At 36.0% G+C, this 19,045-nt stretch overlaps 1 pseudogene; it reads left to right on the top strand.

Moving 5' to 3' along the window:
- Nucleotides 1-17,428: 17,428 nt before the first annotated feature.
- LOC149178682 (uncharacterized) lies at nt 17,429-18,394 on the top strand (annotated as a pseudogene).
- Nucleotides 18,395-19,045: the final 651 nt, after the last annotated feature.

Raw genomic sequence — 19,045 nt, 5'->3', positions numbered from 1 at the left:
AGAAACCTCCTATGCTGGCAAAGAACTAGGTCCAGAACCCAGAAGTAGAGGAGAAGTGGAATCCCTATGAGTGGCATCTAACTAGCGAAGCACTTGAAGTGTATCATTAAAGTCTTCAAGATGGGGACAATGATGGGAATAATGTGCATACTTATTGCACAAAGTAGAAGGGTGGTTCATGCGTAAGGTTTTGCTCTTCTTGGAGGACTCAGGTATGGTAACATGGACCTAAGGAATGTTAGGGTCAGGAAAAGTATTAGAGACCACATTCTTAATATGAGGAAGCTTAGGAAAATTATTGGTGGCATGCCCAACAACATCACATAAAGCACATGGACTGTAGAAATTCTCATTGTAGATCACCTGATAATGCAATATACTAAAACACAATGTAAGAGCCGAGAATAGATGTACAGAAAATAGTAAGGGATTTAAAGCATGAACCTGTAACATTTTCAATAGAAACCTGACAAAATCAATTAACGGGACTGTTGAGATACCTACCTGTACTCCTACAGTTGAAGATGCCTCCGGCTATGCTGCTACAGTTACCGAGAGACTGAATCCACCCAGCCAGACTGAGCAGAGCCTGGTTGCTCAATCCAGTAAGCTTCTTAATAGAAGCTGACTGTTCCCCGTGCCCAGAACCTCAGAACTCTCAAGCTCTTCCTATGGTTGATTCCCTTCTCCTTCCGAATTCTTCCTTCTGGTTTTTGTGTCCCTCCGAATTCCATGTCCCGTGATTTTTATGCTCTGGCTTGGCGGTGGCCGCCCTTCCATCTGCAACCACCACTCACCCTACTGAGGACACGCTTGTGCATACGTATCCCTTCCCAGTCTTCTTTCCAGTCGTGAATGAATGCCCCTTTATGTTTTTAAACCATATGGTGTTCATTAATCATTCCTTTAATATAACCAATACATGGTGTATACGTGTATCATTTAAAACATTATAACGTTTAAAACATTATACATGTATCAACATTATAACGTATCATTATAACTTTATAACGTATCATTATAACTTTATAACATTAAAACAGATCACATTTGTTTTATATATATTTGTTTTAAATATAACATTATAAACTTTATACTTGGATCCCCTTTTTAATTAATTACTTATATTAATATTTAACATTTATTTTATTAATTTATTAATATAATTTTATCAATAATCTGGAACATATAATATGTATAGTCCTCTTTTAAGATCTAAAAATGCATTACGCAGTATTGATGAACGAGTAGAACTTCTATTCCAAGAAGTGTCATGGTATTTAGCACTTATAATCAATTTAGTATAAAATACTAGTGCGGTGTATGCGACACATGCATATGTAGCTATCATATGCATGTACCGTATACCTGCTATTATGCTTGCGTTCTTTGTATTTATAGATGGGTCGTTACATACACTCCCCCTTCAGAAAACTTCGTCCCGAAGTTAGAGTTTTTATCTTATCTGATTACTTATGATAGTAATTAGTACACCCTTCTTAGGTTTTAAATTTTTATTTTAATATAAAGAGACTATAAAATTAGAGTTTTAGGTTTATGATTTTAATGGTCATGCCTTGCCCTATCCAGGTTCCCAAGCTATTCTAAAATCATCCTATCCTTCCTAATCTCTTCCGCTCCCATCCTATCCGTCCTCTACTGGAGTATGCCATGGCGTCAGTTTTACTGACCTAACCATTCATAAACTCTAAGGTGACAGCGTCGGTTATACCGACCTGATTCCCAGTAGGCATCCGACAGTCATCATCGCACGTCTAGGGGAGCGTGATTCGCACAGTCCTCCCATGACTCCAGGGTTCGGAGGATAAACGGTGGGCAACACCTCCACCCCTCCCAGTAGAATTAGGGCTAATACCCTATCATAGAATCACTTTGAGCTTTAATTGTTCTGAGGTTTTGTCATCATGTGGTCATCCCGGTAACTGTTTATTATCTGCAATCATACACTTATCCATGCATTCGTAAAATGTGCATCAACATATTCAAAATAACTCATGTATTATTCACATATGTCACTTCAGTATAACATATTTTGCCATATTCTATGCATGTCGTTTGACTTTCATTTAAAACATAATTATTCCCTAATTTCTATTCCATTGATCATATTGACATGTACAAATAAAATAGATTTATACTATCTTAATTCCTATCAGAAATAAAATAATTTAACTGTCTTAAACTTTACTCTGACAACTATAATTTAGTAAGATCAACAACATATATTGTTTTGGTATCCATGTACCAGCAGAAGTTAAACATATATTATGTCACAAAATTTCACGTTTATATATAATCATTCAAAATTGTTATGAGTCTCTGATTGCAGTGAAGTAAATATATATTAAACATGGTTTAAAATTTCTTCAAAATTGACATAGATTAGGGTATCTTTGACATATGTCCTCTGTATTTTCCCAAGTAGCTGATCCAGGACTATATTTGTCCCATTGGACCTTAACTTGGTCCACCAGGCGATTCCTGAGCTGTCGAACCCTACGTTCCAGTATACGTAATGGTTCGACCGATACGACTCCCTCGTCTGATACCTGCAATTCCTTCCATTGAAGGTTATGAGATTGATCAGCTATATAATGTCTTAATACAGAAACATGAAATATGTAATATCCCTCCCCTTAATAATAAATAATAAATAATAAATAATAAATAATAAATAATAAATAATAATAAATAATAAAAATAATACAAAAATAATAATTAACAATAAAAATAATGAATAATAATAAATAAATCACTTAATAATAAATAATAAAAATAATAAATCATAAGTGTTAAATAATAAATGATATTAAAAATTATATAAAAAGAAATAAATAATAAAAATAAAAACAGTAATAACCATATTAAAGCTCTAAATAAGAATAAATAGAAATAAAACAAGAAGACTATCAAAAAGAAGGAAATAAAACAAGAAAGCTAAAAATCAAAAGAAAAGTAAAGAAATAAAATAAGAAAAAAGTTGCATGCAGACGCATGGAGTGTGTGCATGTGGTTCCCCTTCCAATGTTTTGTTCTATTTTAATAGAGGGTGAGGAAGATGAGAGGGATTCCGGCATTCCATCTTTCCGAGATTCTGTCTTTCATTCTCTTGGGAGAATGGTATACTAAGACCTAGGAGTCACTGGCAGTAGAACATTGATTGAGGGCTCGGGGGTGGCCAGTTGTAGCAAGACGTTGCACAATTGAGCCTACAATTGGGTGGAGAGTCGTCCCCAAAACCTTGTTGCGGTAAGCCTACTTCGACCACAGGTAAACATGTAAGCACTATTCATTCAAGTAACATTTAGTTAATTAAAATCATGGTTATTAGGCTAGGTAAGTGGCACTCTCCTTTAAATTAATGTTAAATTAGATACTTATTTTTTGGACTGTTACATATGGTATCAGAGCTAGGCTCAACCCTTAGGGCCTATGGGCATCTTAAAAAAAAAATTGTTTTTGTTGGGAATATATCCATATGCTATCTGGTTTGTTTTGAGTTCCAAAATACCAAAATACTGCAGGCAAAATGTAAATCAAGTTAGCATAGATACTAGCAGATCTTTGTTTTCATTTGCCGGAATTGTATCCAGAGGATTTAGAGAGCAGTGAGATGCATCTGGAATGTTTTTAATTAAATGTCAGTGCAGGGGAAAATAAGTTAGGTCTTTGAAGTGACTTTTCAGGATAGAGATTTGGTCATCCAAAGCCTTCAAGGGACAATTTTTAATTTTGGACTATGCTGTTATTTAACATCAAACTTCTTTGGACGGGTATCCATTCATTTATTTTCTTGTGTATATTTTCTCATTTTCTTGTGTATGCTTCATCTCTCAGCTTTATAGCATTGTCAAAAGAACAAGTGAATCTGCGATTAACATTTGGACATTTCAATTTAGTCTGGTAATAACTACCCCAATTTGACATAACTGTTCATAAAGTTTATCATTTTTATTTCTCAGGTTCACTGTGTATCACTTAATTGGGTAAGCTCACAATGTGTAATATTGTTTTCAAACAGTTTGTCTTATTACTAATAAATTGATAATACAATACACATTGTCTGCGTAAAGATCCTTTTAATTTACAGTTTCATTTGCGATTGGATGCAAATATTGGTTAGGACATAATGACCAATGGCAGAGATCGCTTTCCCCTGACTTTTATGGTCTCAGATCCGCGAGTCGGATTGCAACGATACTACGTCAGATTTTGGGCCGACTTGTCCTTTCTTCTTACATCACTAATCGATTTTCTAACAAAAATCTTCAAAAGTTGTTCATTGGATTTGATCCAGGGACTTATAGGGAGTTAAGACGATCAGATTTGAGACCTAGCTCGGTCACCTTTGCTAGTATTATTGCTGCGTGTGCTTGGTTGTTTATATGTTAGAAACATTTTCCTGAAAGTGAGGGTGAGCAATGAACAGAGTTTGTAAATTACATTTTCCCAATCGATCAAGATTTTCGTATCCTGCCGCGCCACATGCCTGACCAATGTCTTTGTCTTCTCAAAAATATGCCATTTCAAATACAAATTTGATATGCTAGAAGCTGGGGACAAAGGAATCTGCAAAATACATGTATCACTTAACCGCAGTGTCCCGTGATTCAGAATAAAGATTACTCTGTGCAGCTCCAAGCTTAAAATTTGTTCATTATTAATACATAAAAATTATCATATGCTAACCTTGGCTTAAAAATTTATCCAGTTTTCATAAATAGACGTTACAATTTGCGCTTTCTAGCTTGAAATTTCTCCATTGTTGAGAAGTGGAATTGATATTTATATTTAAATCCGTTAAGTCTCGAAAGAAGATATTTTCCAGGGCAGCAAACTTGTCTAGAATACAGTTTATGAGCTTAATTAGACATCTTATTCTCTCTTTTTGGAGAATGGCAATGAAATAAATAATGTTTTTGTTTAAGTGTCAACTGAATGGCTGCATGATTTCAACGTGCTAATGGGACATCCCCTTGAACTTTAGGAATGATCCATTTATTTTTCATTACATCATATATGCTCAAGAAATCTTCTTTGACAATTCCAGCATCACCTTTCCCCGATAGAATACCATATGCTCCAACAGTAGTCAAGGAATTCAATGCACACACTCCAATGAATCTGTATGAAGAAGAGAAAGATCCCCCAACGAGTGAGGATCATTATTTCCATAATCTCCATAACCTCCATGAATCATAATGGCTCTGCTCTCTAAAGGGTGCAAAACTGCAGCATGAGTGCTCATGCATCTAACTTCAACAGAAGCCTTTAAAGTGTTTGTGTTGAGCACATGAACGTCAACAAACATTGTACCCTGATCACTTCCACCTATAACCCATAAGTCTCGATCACCTATAAGTGTTGCAGTATGGTATGCCGTGGAGAAAATGGCACTTTCTGTTGAAGTTGGTTCCACTATTCTAGGTCCTGGTCAAAAACCCAAAGATCATCAAAAAATGGAGTGATTTTGACTGTCATTTCCTAGGGTGAGGCAGAATGTCCTATATTGACTGAGTTCTAAACTTGAGAATCCTTTAGTAAACCAAATTTTGAAATGGGTTTCAGGATTTGATGGTTTGGAAATATTTCCTTCGAACTATAATTTTGTATTTTATTTTCATCTGGAAGTAATAATAGATCTGGTCCAATCGGGAACTTAACTATTTTTTCATGGCCCAAAATTAACGGTTGAGACGTAATCTTGTGCGCATTAGTATGAATTAACTTCTGTATGCATGGAGATCGATGCTGCTCTAACTCTGGATGTCTTGATCATTTGAATTTGTATTTAGATTCATATTAAGTTCTCGATCCTTAGTTATAGCATGTTTAGATAAGAAATATTGCACATGTATGCCATGTTTTCTTAAAAACAAGAATGTCCCAGTCACAAAGACTTGGTCAACTAAAACAAACCGTATTGTTTGAAAATTTTCTTGGTTACTTTCCCTTTTAATATAAGTGACTGAGGAATCCTTGATTGAGGTTCGATCTGAGGTTTTCAGCCTCTATACCATTTCTGAGATTTTCAACTAGACTTGCACTTCTGATACAACGCATCTTTTGAATGTCCTTAGAATAAGCAAAAGCAATGACTTCAATATATTACAAGAGTGAGATACAAGCGAAACACAAATTGAAGGCAGACGCTTCCATAACTCTTAGATACGATCTGAAGTTCCTGAGGCTTCTCGGTCATTCAACAGGTTCTGAGAACCCTTGGATTATTAAAACATTGTTCCATTTCTTACCAACAAGGACTTATTTTATAACAAGCTTTCTAAAATAATATTTAGTCTTACAGAGATAAGATAATGTCTAGGCCTTTCAACAGATCTGGTGATAGTGACTTCTCAACTTCTCAAAAATTTGAAGGAATTGGTCTCATTGAGTAATCTTCAGATCTGGAACCTTATTAAGACTTCAGGATCACGATCACAAAGGGTCATACATTTTTCGGTCTTCTTGGGAATTTTCTTTTTCCTTTCTTCGTTTAGAAGATCGTCTCAAATTTGATTTAGGGCATAATTCTCTTAATACTATTGTTTTGCGTCGGAAATTACAACCATACATATGTGACATTTGGTTTTAAAATTTGAAGGAGATGTTCTTCTTCGGATGGTTGCCTGAATTGATTTATTTTATGCTAATATTTTCATAGTCTAAAATATATTCTAGTGGGTGGTTTAGTGATTTATGGGTAACTACTGAAGAATTCAAATGACTGGCGCTTTATTTAGGAGTCACTGCTTTTCTTTGTCGACTATACAAAATTCTCAAGAAGAGAAAAAGGTAAAATAATATATTGGTTGACTTGAAGCAAATGATTTCCTTGATCTTTGATTACTCTATATCCATTGATGTTTAGTTTCTACATCTGCTCACTGGTAACTAGCATAAGAAAGTTGTGTTTATATGGATAATTAATGCACTAAATAATGTAAATATTGTGCTACTGCATTGTTTTATTTTATGCTCCACATTATTAACAATGATAAGGAAAAATCATGAGATGCAACTAAAAGTATGAAATAATCGATCAACTTTTGTTAAACTCTCTATAAAAAGTCAATTTTCATAAATAACGTAGGAAAATATTGAAATTTCCTTAGTAGATGTATCATTGATGAGTTATGTAATTGGATATGTCAAAGTATTGGGAGTGAAACAATGTTTTATAGAACGTTGGTAAGGCTAGTAATAGCTTAATTAAAGGTTAAGGCTCTAGATGTTGAAACTTGCAAATAAATAGACTGCATCAGAATTGTAGCATACAAATTGTGTGATGAACTAATTAGGAGTGCTTACTTAGCTAAGACAGTTACTTTTATGGAGCATCTAAATCATGTTTTATTGTTTAAACTTTATGATACATCTAAATCGTACACTATGATTTTAGTTTAGTTAATTGTTATGATGTTGAGTATAATGTTACATGAGGTTTCGTGATATAATCGTAGGAGGATATGACCTCTCTACACTGCTATACAACTGCTTTGTGTAACAACTAATAAACTTGAATAATAAAGAAGATCATTTCAATGGCCCTAAAGGGTATGATAACATTAGATTAAAGAAGAGAATCCATAATAAAAATGAGCAATTCAAGGAAGATAAGTTATTATATTGGAAGAATAGTAGCAACATTTCAAGTGTAACATGTTTTAAATTGAGACTAAGGGAAAAATAAAGTGTATCTATGAATATAGGGTAGGAGGAAGTAAAGGATGTTTATTTCAAGAAGAAAATTCTCTTAATGATATTGATGATTGAACCGAGCAACATGATTAGTAAAGGACATAGTGATGATCTATCTGGTTTAAAAGTGCCAAGATAGGAAGTTGAGAATGCTCGTAATTGAGGAATGACCAATGATAAACCAGGAAAAATAACAGTTTAAATGACGAGAGATTAAGACTCAAGGTGATGAGGCTCATGTGAAATTTAACAATGTATTTAGATAATTATACCTATGGTGTAAATGGTCAACTTCTTAGTTGAAAGAAGTGGAAATGATTATTGAAAAACTAATTGGTGTCTTGATGAAAACATCACACTAATAACATTGATGAGATAACATAAATCCTAGATGGATGTTGAATAATCTTAGTTCATAGTTGAATGTTTGTAAAGTAAATGAAATTCATTTTTCTAATGAATCATGATAAGAATGCTTATAGAGTATTATTCTATATTTGATAAGTATTGAGATGTTTCTCATATTGATGATGTTTCATAATATGATGGTATGAGGGTGATCATGCCCACGTGGTTCATATTTATATACTGGTTACAATAGTGATGATGTATACTTATGATGAGGCATTATGATGTTATGTCAAGGTATATTGACATATTCATTTACTACGTGATGATAGGTATTTAATGTTGAAAACTCATGATGGATATGATATGCATAACGTGGCATAGGAATTATGATGCTATAATATGAAGTTTATTGATATGTGGTTCATTTATTATGTGAAGTCATGATATATTTTTATTGCAAATATGTTGATGTTATAACTTATGATGGTATTTCATGAGATGAAGCATGTGATAGTTCCGTAAAAATTTATGACATGCATGAGCATGCAGTTCGTTATTATTCATAATGTTACGATTAACAATGATGAATGTTACATGATGACATGCAAGACTTGGCATGTGGATTATTTTCTATGATACTATGATGGTATAGCTAATGCATTGGTTGCATGTTGAGGTGTGATGATTCACAGGACTCCACAAATGGGCCGAGAGGGCCGGTTTATTTGATGATCTTGTGCGAGCCCATACGCACGAGGGAGAATAAGTAACACCATATGGGCTGGGGACAAACTCAATCAACACTACATATGCCAGTGGTTCCTTTGTCTTGTGTATAGCTCTTGATGGATAGTTGTAGAAGAGCTATGGGACCATCTTGAGGAGGCCAAGTGCCTGATGTTCTAGGCTTGGTGCCTGTTATTGGATTGGGATGCCGAAGTCTGGAAGGGATGTAAAGGACTTCGATGCCTGGGGCTGTGCGCCTTAGTAGTTGTGGAGGGAGTGGGCCAGCCTTGCCAGATGCCCGGGGTCATTGAGTACCGGATCGGATGCCTACCTTGGGGCAGATGAGGTTTGAGTCAGGCGCGAGCCTTGGGGCCAGCCTTGGACTAGGATACAGACCGGGTCAGGCTTAGCCTGGTGCCGAAAGTGGGAAAAAGGACAGAGATTCCTTGAGATTTCCCGGGGTGTTGGGGACTTTCGATGTCTACTAGTTATACTAGTTCAGCAGAGGGTGTTGGCAACATGAAGTTAATAAATAATAAATAATAAATAATAAAAATAATAAGTAATAAATAATTCAACTTAACTTCGGGACGAAGTTCCTTAAAGTGGGAGAGTCTGTAATATCCCTCCCCTTAATAATAAATAATAAATAATAAAAATAATAAATAATAAATAATAAATAATAAATAATAAATAATAAATAATAAAAATAATACAAAAATAATCATTAACAATAAAAATAATGAATAATAATAAATAAATCACTTAATAATAAATCATAAGTGTTAAATAATAAATGATATTAAAAATTATATAAAAAGAAATAAATAATAAAAAATAATAAAAATAAAAATAGTAATAACCATATTAAAGCTCTAAATAAGAATAAATAGAAATAAAACAAGAAAACTATCAAAAAGAAGGAAATAAAACAAGAAAGCTAAAATCAAAAGAAAAGTAAAGAAATAAAACAAGAAAAAAATTGCATGCAGACACATGGAGTGTGTGCATGTGGTTCCCCTTCCAATGTTTTGTTCTATTTTAATAGAGGGTGAGGAAGATGAGAGGGATTCCGGCATTCCATCTTTCCGAGATTCTGTCGTTCATTCTCTTGGGAGAATGGTATACTAAGACCTAGGAGTCACTGGCAGTAGAACGTTGATTGAGGGCTCGGGGGTGGCTAGTTGTAGCAAGACGTTGCACAATTGAGCCTACGGTTGGGTGGAGAGTCGTCCCCAAAACCTTGTTGCGGTAAGTCTACTTCGACCACAGGTAAACAGGTAAGCACTATTCATTCAAGTAACATTTAGTTAATTAAAATCATGGTTATTAGGTTAGGTAAGTGGCACTCTCCTTTAAATTAATGTTAAATTAGATATTTATTTTTTGGACTGTTACAAAATACATTATGAATTCTATGCAGGTGAGGTGGCAGGGCAAGATGATAGGCAATAGGTCCAACTCTTTCCACAACTTTAAATGGTCCAATAAATCGGGGTGACAACTTTGTCCCTTTTCCGAATCGAATAGTACTTTTATTCAGTTTGATGCAGATGAAAACCTGATACCCTACTTCATACCTCCTATCAGTTTTGTGAGCATCAGCATAACTCTTTTGTCTATCCTATGCTTCCTTTAATCGTTGCCTAATTTGTCTTGCCTGTTCTTCCATTTCATGGATTAATTCTGGTCCTATTATCACTCAATCTTCTAACCTGTCCCAACTTAACGGTGTTCTGCAAGGTCTGCCGTATAATGCTTCAAATGGAGGCATTCCAATCGAACTGTGGTAACTATTATTGTATGTGAATTCGACTAAGGGTAAATACTTTTCCCAGTGTGATTGCTGATCCATAACATACATTCGCAACATGTCTTCAAGTACTTGATTTACTCTTTCTGTTTGCCCATCAGTCTCAGGATGGTAAGCAGTGCTTAAATTTAGTTGAGTTCCTAAGGCTGTCTGCATGCAAGTCCAGAATCTAGAAGTGAATCACGAATCTCTATCGGATATAATCTTCTTAGGTACTCCATGAAATCTGATAACTTCATTTATGAATACTCGAGCTACATCGGCAACATCGTAAGTATCTCTTACGGGAATGAAATGCGAACTTTTTGTTAATTTATCCACTACTACCAAAATGGCATTGTGTCTTTGAGAAGTAAGAGGTAACCCAGTGATAAAATCCATAGAAATGATCTCCCATTTAGACATAGGAATGTCGTGAGGTTGTAAGAGACCCGCTGGGTGATAATGATCTGCTTTTACTTGCTAACATTCCAAACATTTTCTAACAAATTGAGTGATATCACGTTTCATGCCTGACCAGAAGAAGAGTTTCTTGGTATCCGAATACATTTTCCCTACTCCAGGATGAGCACAATATACTGCTCTGTGGGATTCCCCAAGGATAGTGTCTCGAAGATCCTTATTATCAGGAATATACATCTTTCCATGGAATCGTAAGATTCCATCATTTTCTAATTCATATCCCTCAAATTTAGATTCTTTTTCCTTTTTACCCTCAAGACTCGATCTCACCTTTAAATACCAGCTATCTTTTATAAGATGTTCCAGTACTCGTTGTCTTAAGTCTACTTTAATGGGTATGAGAGAAAATATCCGAGGTCTTCTGCTTAAAGCATCTGCTACTACATTTTCTTTTCCTTTAATGTATGATATTCCGAAGTCATATTCACTTGGGAATTCACTCCATCGCCTTTGTTTGGCATTTAGGTCTCTTTGGGTGAACAAATATTGTAGAATTTGATGGTCGCTTTTAAGTGTAAAACTTCGTCCCACTAGATAGTGTCTCCAAATATTTAAAGCTAGCACTACAGCGGCTAATTCTAAATCGTGAGTAGCATAGAGTTCTTCATGAGGTTTTAACTTTCTGGAAGCATATGCTATCACTCCTCTATCCTGCATCAACACTGCACCCAACCCTTGTTTGGATGCATCAGTACATACCGTAAAATCTTTGTCCATATTTGGGACTCTTAGGATTGGTGCACTGGTGAGTAGTCTTTTGAGTTCAGACAATGCTTTATTACATTCCTCAGTCCATTCATACTTAACACCTTTACGTTGAAGGGTTGTAATCGGCTTTGCGATTTTGGAGAATCCCTCCACAAATCTTCGGTAATAACCAACTAAACCCATAAAGCTTCGTATCTCATGTGTATTTTTCAGTATTGGCCATTCCATGATCGTTTTTACCTTCTCAGGATCTACTAAAATCCCTTCACCTGATATGATATGACCCAAATAATGAATCATTTCCTGAAAGAATGAACACTTGGATAGTTTTCCATACAACTGACATTCTCTAAGGCAAGACAATACTATCCGTAAAGGATCTTCATGCTATTTCTTATTCTTGGAATAGGAGAATATCATCTAAAAAGACTTGTACAAATTAATCAAGATATTCGCGGAAAACACTATTCCTAAGATTCATGAATATTGTTGGTGCATTTGTTAATCCAAATGGTACCACAGTAAATTCATAATGTCCAAAATGTGTCCAGAATGTAGTCTTAGAAATATTGTTTTCAGAAATCCTTAGCTGATGATAGCCTGATCGAAGATCAATTTTTGAAAAGACAACAACTCCTTTCATTTGATCGAAAAGATCATCGATTCGAGGCATAGGGTATTGATTCTTTACTATAGCTCGATTCAAGTCTTGATAATCTATGCATAATCTTAAAGATCCATCTTTCTTCTTCACAAAATTTACAAGAGCGCCCCAAGGTGATGTATTGGGCCGAATATGTCCTATATCCAGTAGTTCCTTCAATTGAATTTGCAATTCTTGAAGTTTTGGGGCTGTCATTCTATAAGGCGTTTTAGAGATTGGTTGGGTACCTGGTTTTAATTCAATAGTGATATCCAGCTCTCTTATCGGGGGTAATCCTGGTAGTTCTTTTGGAAATACATCCGGGAATTCAGCTAACACCGAATATTGTCCTAAGGATGGTCCTTTTTCTTCGCTTACTTCTTGAATTACATAAGCCTGACAACCTTTCCTTAAACAACACTTCATTTTCATTGCTGATATGTAGCGTAAAGATACCTTTCTCTTGATTCCTTGAATTTGGATTACTTCTCCTTCATCATTTATACCTAGAATTCTTTTCCCATGATAGTCTACCGAGGCTTGATGAGCTTCTAGCTAATCCATACCTATGATAAGATCATAAGTTGCCAAGGCTGTGACATAAACTTTTAGTTTAGTCGTACAGACCCCTAGGTCAATTTTGCATTGATCCACACTTAAGCCCACGGATTGGAGTTCTCCTGAGGCCATTTCCACCTGATTGAAATCATTTTGTCTGCGAGCTGCCAACCCACATTTGTTTAATGCATATGATGAAATGAAACTATCTGTGGCACCAGTATCAAATAAGATTTTGAGTTTTATACCATTGATAATACCTGAAGATTCCACTACAGTGGATTGATGTGTTGCTTGGTCGTTACTGACTACTGCATGAATTATATGATTACCTCAATTGTTTGATATTGGTTCCTTTCCAGTCCTATGAAATATATTTGATGAAGCTTCTGGACAATCACATTGAAAATGCGGTCCCTCACATCCCCAACAATTAAGCTGCATTGATCCTCTTGAATCAGGACGTGAATTTGTAGAGAACGAGCTTCGTCCTCTCATGTTGATTCCTCTCGAATTTCTTCCTCTACTGGTAGTCCCTCGAGATGTCCATGGGCTGGTGTTTGATGATTCCATAGCTATTGTGTTTACTACCATGGAAGCTCTTGTTCCTATATTTCTTGGGGTAAACCTGTTACTATAAGGTGGCCTCGAGCTACCTCCTCTGAAGAAGTTTCAGGGAGTCTTTCCTGGAAATCCTGATTGTAAAGGTTCTGCTGGCCCTATATCTTTTTTGATTCCAAGGTGCTCTTCTACATAATGACCACATTCAACCACCTCAGCTACTGATGATGGTTTCCACATGCTTACCAAGGCTCTGATGCGAGGATTTAACCCAAATATGAAGCGTTCAGCTTGACGTTCATCAGAATCTAAGTAGTGAATGTATTTTACAAGCTCCATAAACCTTATCTCGTACTCTTCCATTGTTTTATTTCCTTGAATTAATGTATGAAAGGCTCTGGCTTGATGTTGTTGAAAGTATGGAGGTAAATACTTTGCGCAGAACCTTTCCTCAAATATTTCCCAAGGGACATTATCCGATGTAAGGTGCAACTGCTTTTCCAGATTTCCCCACCAAATCAAGGCACTTTTCTTTAATTGAAATACAACAATTTTTGTTTTTGCTGAAGAAGAATATTCTCTTAATCTAAAGCATCTGTTCGTTCCTTCTAACCATGCTTCAACGCGTTCACCTGCTTGACCTCCTAAGAATTCTGGGAGTCTAATTTTCTGAAGCTCCCTAAAAATGTCTTCTTTTGATCTTTTGGGCTCAAAATTCTTTGGTTCCACTGAAATGGTAGCTAAAGGTTGAAATTCCTCTTTGGTCTTAGCCTTAGTTGATTCTTTTAATGTCTCCAATAAGGCTTCCAATGAGTTCATTATCACGGTCAACTCTGGTGCTGGGGCGATTGATGTTGATAATGGTCTTGGTGGTGACGATGGTGATGGTGGTGGCGGCATTAATGGCAGTGATGCTGCCTGATCACATCGTCGTCACTCATATGGCCTTACCATTGTAATGTTTCATGTATACATAATAAAATTCTATAAAAATTTTGAGGTAGACAATCGAATTTAACATATAATTTTCTTTTTCAACTTCACATTCATAAACGGGTATAGTTTTTTTCCTATTTTTATCTGCTAGGCAGATCTTACTGGTACCGAGGTCAAGGAGGGTGGTCTCGCGACCTCCTTGTCCTAATGTAGGGTATTCTATCCTAATACGAAATAACGTAGAAGTGTATGGTCATTAGTTCCTAAGGTAGATCATCTAAAATTTATTACTAAATAACATTCACAAAATGAAAATGTTAAATGCCTCATTATAATGAACATCGACAACATACCCATCACACCTCAAACTAGCTATTACCTTTAAAGAAGGGCATACATATTTATATTTTTGAATATATTACTTAGATATGGATTAAACCTATAATATATATATATATATCTATATATATATATATATATATATATATATATATATATATATATATATATATATATATATATATATATATATATATATGAAGGATTGTTCTGGTTCCATATCAGTTTGACCTTTAGCCGAAAAATTTACCATAGACATGTCATGATTAAAATCTAGAAGAGATACAGTTCAACAGTCTACCATACCATAAATGTAGGTTGGGGTCAAACTGAAGGGTAAATTCAGTTCAATAGTCAAATTGTACATAAAATGTAGGTCAATGGCCTATATATTGCATTGATCAAGCAAGGTAGAAAAATGGTTCTTTTAATGTTTCTATAGTATCCTACTTTGGAATTCGAGTGACCGAGGACCAAAGGCACTATTACCAAGTATATAGATCCTAAACATTCTTGTCAATATGCAGAGGAGGATGCAGTGTTGAGAGGGTTTCACATAATGAAAATTTGCAATCAGGCTTTACTTCAGACAGCTCTAGGACTTGCACATTGTATATGCTTCACAGAATGATCCTAAAATTTTATAAGAGTGGTCAGACCTCAACCAATACAACAGAAGAGAGACATGGAACAACTATAATGTAAACAAATCACGTTTTTTTTGTTTTTTTGTTTTTTGGAATACCTAAATGTAAAGCAAAAGATCAATTTATTTATGATGAATATGGCAAACGACTAGTACATAACAAGATATTTTAACAGTAAAGACAGTTTTTAGACCAAACTAAAAAATGTGGATGGCTACTTATATATCTAATCTCCAATAAATTAGTCTACAGTGCCACATTTCGATCATTGAATAAGCATGGAATAGAGAAATAGGTGTTCAACTGTATGGGGGTGGATTATGGCACCCCTGGTTTGATCGAGATTTGGCTGCTGTGGGCCGTGTGATGATAAAGCAAAATGTTGATGGTGCTGTTTCATACACACACGAACTTGTTAGAATCCAAGAACCTATTCTTAGAATACCAACTCTTTCTATTCATTTAGATAGGGCAGTGAATTATGGATTTAATATTGATAAACAGGCCCATCTTATACCTGTTCTGGCAACAACTGTCAAGTAAATTCATATCACAGAAGAATGGAATTTTTGTATCAGATTGAGAGGTGATATGATGTCAGTGGTTTGCAAAGAGTACTCAACTCATTGATAAATCTGGCATTTTGAATGGTCTTGATTTGAACCAAATGATCAGGAATTTGATCAAATTGGCATTCATGGCTGAAGTTAATAGGCTAGTTGTATCAAATGATAAATTCACAGAAAGCAATGAAGATGTTCATGTAGATGCTAACCAAAAGGCAGTGAAAGAAACAAATATAGTAGAAGGTGAAGATTCTGAGAGCATGCAACATTATTTGCTTTTACTACAGTTGATTGCGAGTAGGATTGGCTGCAAACCAGAAGAAATATGCGATTTTGAATTACAACTATGTGATACACAACCAAGTGTAATTGCTGGCATTGCAGAGGAATTCAATACTATCAGCAGCTACCAGGAGAGAAAAGACACTGAAAGAACACAATTGGGTAACTTAAGACACTAATTGGTGCATCACTCGTCCAAGGTGGAGCTAGAAATTGAAGAGTTTGTTCATTGTTTGAGAAAAGCATCTAAACTAGAACTGGATGTTCCCCTTCTAATGACAATGGAAGACTGCTATATTTAGAAAGTTGTTGAACTTGATAGGTTTACGTATGAGAAATTTTACAGGATGAATGATACTATTATCAATCAAATATCTCGTTTAGATATGTAGCTATTAATAACAATGAAGCATACTGAATCTGTTGAAATACTTTGCAAAATTCGTATTTTTCATTCCTTAGTTGTTTCAGAGAAGGAACCAGAGAGGAATATGTAGCATTTATATCATACAAGCAACTGAATTTTTATCATTTCTCCTGCCCAGATGAAATAGACTACCAGTAAGGCATCCCAGATGCCGATAAACTGAATGAATATTTGAAAAATTGAAAATCATCTGGCTGTAACTCTTGAATCTTCGACATAAAAGGAATTCAAGATTTTAATGAGTCACTCGTTTTTCTTCTCTTAGAGCACTTGCCCTTGTACTCTTAGATAATAATTGTATTTATTTCATTACTAGAGGACTCAATTTAAATTTTTTACAAGGAGAGAAAATTTGAGTTTAAAATTCAGGCATGCATCATATTTCCATTAAATCTGAATATTTTCCACAAGTTTAGAAATTTGGCAAGCATCAGAATACCTGATATGCCGCAAATGGGTCTCCAAATAAATTGAATTCAGCAAATGGATTATTGGTATATGCAGTGAATAAATTTCCATGGTCACCACATTATTCAGGTATACAAGATGTGGCATTCTTGGGACAACATCCAGTAGGATTTTCTGATCGTACAACACCAGCCATTATGAACACATGTTCCACGTTTTTCTTCAACTCTGAGTGTGTCATAAGAAATTGTAAAGAGAAGGAAAACTAGGAGTATAGCAATGGCGAGATTCGGAGAGGGCGACAAGATATGGATAGTAGACGACCGAGTGGACGAGACTAACATTCATAATTGGCATTGAGCAGTGAAAGACTGCCTGGAATGGTCCAGGGGACGCCTTTCCGATCTCCTCCGAGATCTCATAGTCCTCGATGGCCATGCCCAAGGAAGTAATTTGTTCTTCTTCATCAAAACTCGCACAGTGGACAAGGTGGAGGGCGAGGCCTACATTAATATCCGCAAGGGGAAGGTTATTCCTGGCTACAAGTTCACTGCCGCGATCTCATGGAGTGGCGAGGCCAAGGATGAGAGCAACAACACCCTCGCCACCATGGACGACAACCTTCACCTGCCTTACCTAGCCGACGAGAATGCCAACCAGGACCCCGAGATCAAAATCTCTGTTAATACAGACACACCCTACGTAGAGGAGATCTACCAGGCCTTTCTTGCCCATGGGAAGCCTCTCATATTAGAGAGCGTGAAACAATATGTTCAGCATATGACGACCAAAGGGCCCACCAAAGATGATCTGGAATCCAAATTACTTGTATCCAAAGACAAACCCTCGAAGCCCAAGCTCCCTGAGAAAGGCATTGAAGGCAAACAGATTCTTTCTGCCCCCCCTTCGGTTATCAAGGAGGGTTTCAAGACTATTCATCTAACGGAGAAGTTCCATTGCAAGCCTCGCGATATATTCGACATTCTCATGGATGAGAATAGATGGAAGGGTTTCACTCAGAGTAATGCCAAAATTAGCCGAGAGGTTGGTGGTTCTTTCTCTCTATTTGATGGTGCCATCACGGGTGTCATTCAAAATCTGCAGCAAGACCAACTTCTTGTCTAGAAGTGGAGATTCGGGAATTGGGACGATAGGGTTTTCTCTACTGTTACGATGACATTTGAGGAACCAGAAGTAGGGGTTACCATAGTGAAGCTTACACAGTCCACAACGCAGGGCCTATGAGGTCGAAAGGGTTTGAACAACCCTCTGATACCATATGTAAGAGCCGAGAACAGATGTACAAAAAACAGTAATGGATTTAAAGCATGAACCTGTAACATTTTCAACAGAAACCTGACAAAATCAATTAACAGGACTGTTGAGGTACCTACCTGTACTCCTATAGTTGAAGATGCCTCCGACTATGCTGCTACAATTACTGAGAGACCGAATCCACCCAGCCAGACTGAGCAGAGCCTAGCTGCTCAATCCAGTAAGCTTCTTAAAAGAAGCTGACTATTTCCCCGTGCCCAGAACCTCAGAACTCTCAAGCTCTTCCTATGGCTGATTCCCTTCTCCTTCCAAATTCTTCCCTCTGGTTTTTGTGTCCCTCCGAATTCCATGTCCCGTGGTTTTTATGCTCTGGCTTGGCGGTGGCCGCCCTTCCATCTGCAACCACCGCTCACCCTGCTGAGGACACGCCCGTGCATACGTATCCCTTCCTGGTCTTCTTTCCAGTCGTGAATGAATGCCCCTTTATGTTTTTAAACCATATGGTGTTTATTAATCATTCCTTTAATATAACCAATACATGGTGTATACATGTATCATTTAAAACATTATACATGTACCATTATAACATTATAACGTATCATTATAACTTTATAACATTAA

The sequence above is a fragment of the Pinus tabuliformis genome, chromosome 4_1, assembly GCF_031772625.1.
Source record: "Pinus tabuliformis cultivar Carrire ecotype Pingquan chromosome 4_1, CPIR1, whole genome shotgun sequence".
NCBI classification, from domain to species: Eukaryota; Viridiplantae; Streptophyta; class Pinopsida; order Pinales; family Pinaceae; genus Pinus; species Pinus tabuliformis.
Note: the sequence above shows the minus strand (reverse complement) of the source record. Positions and strands in the feature narration are given on the sequence as shown.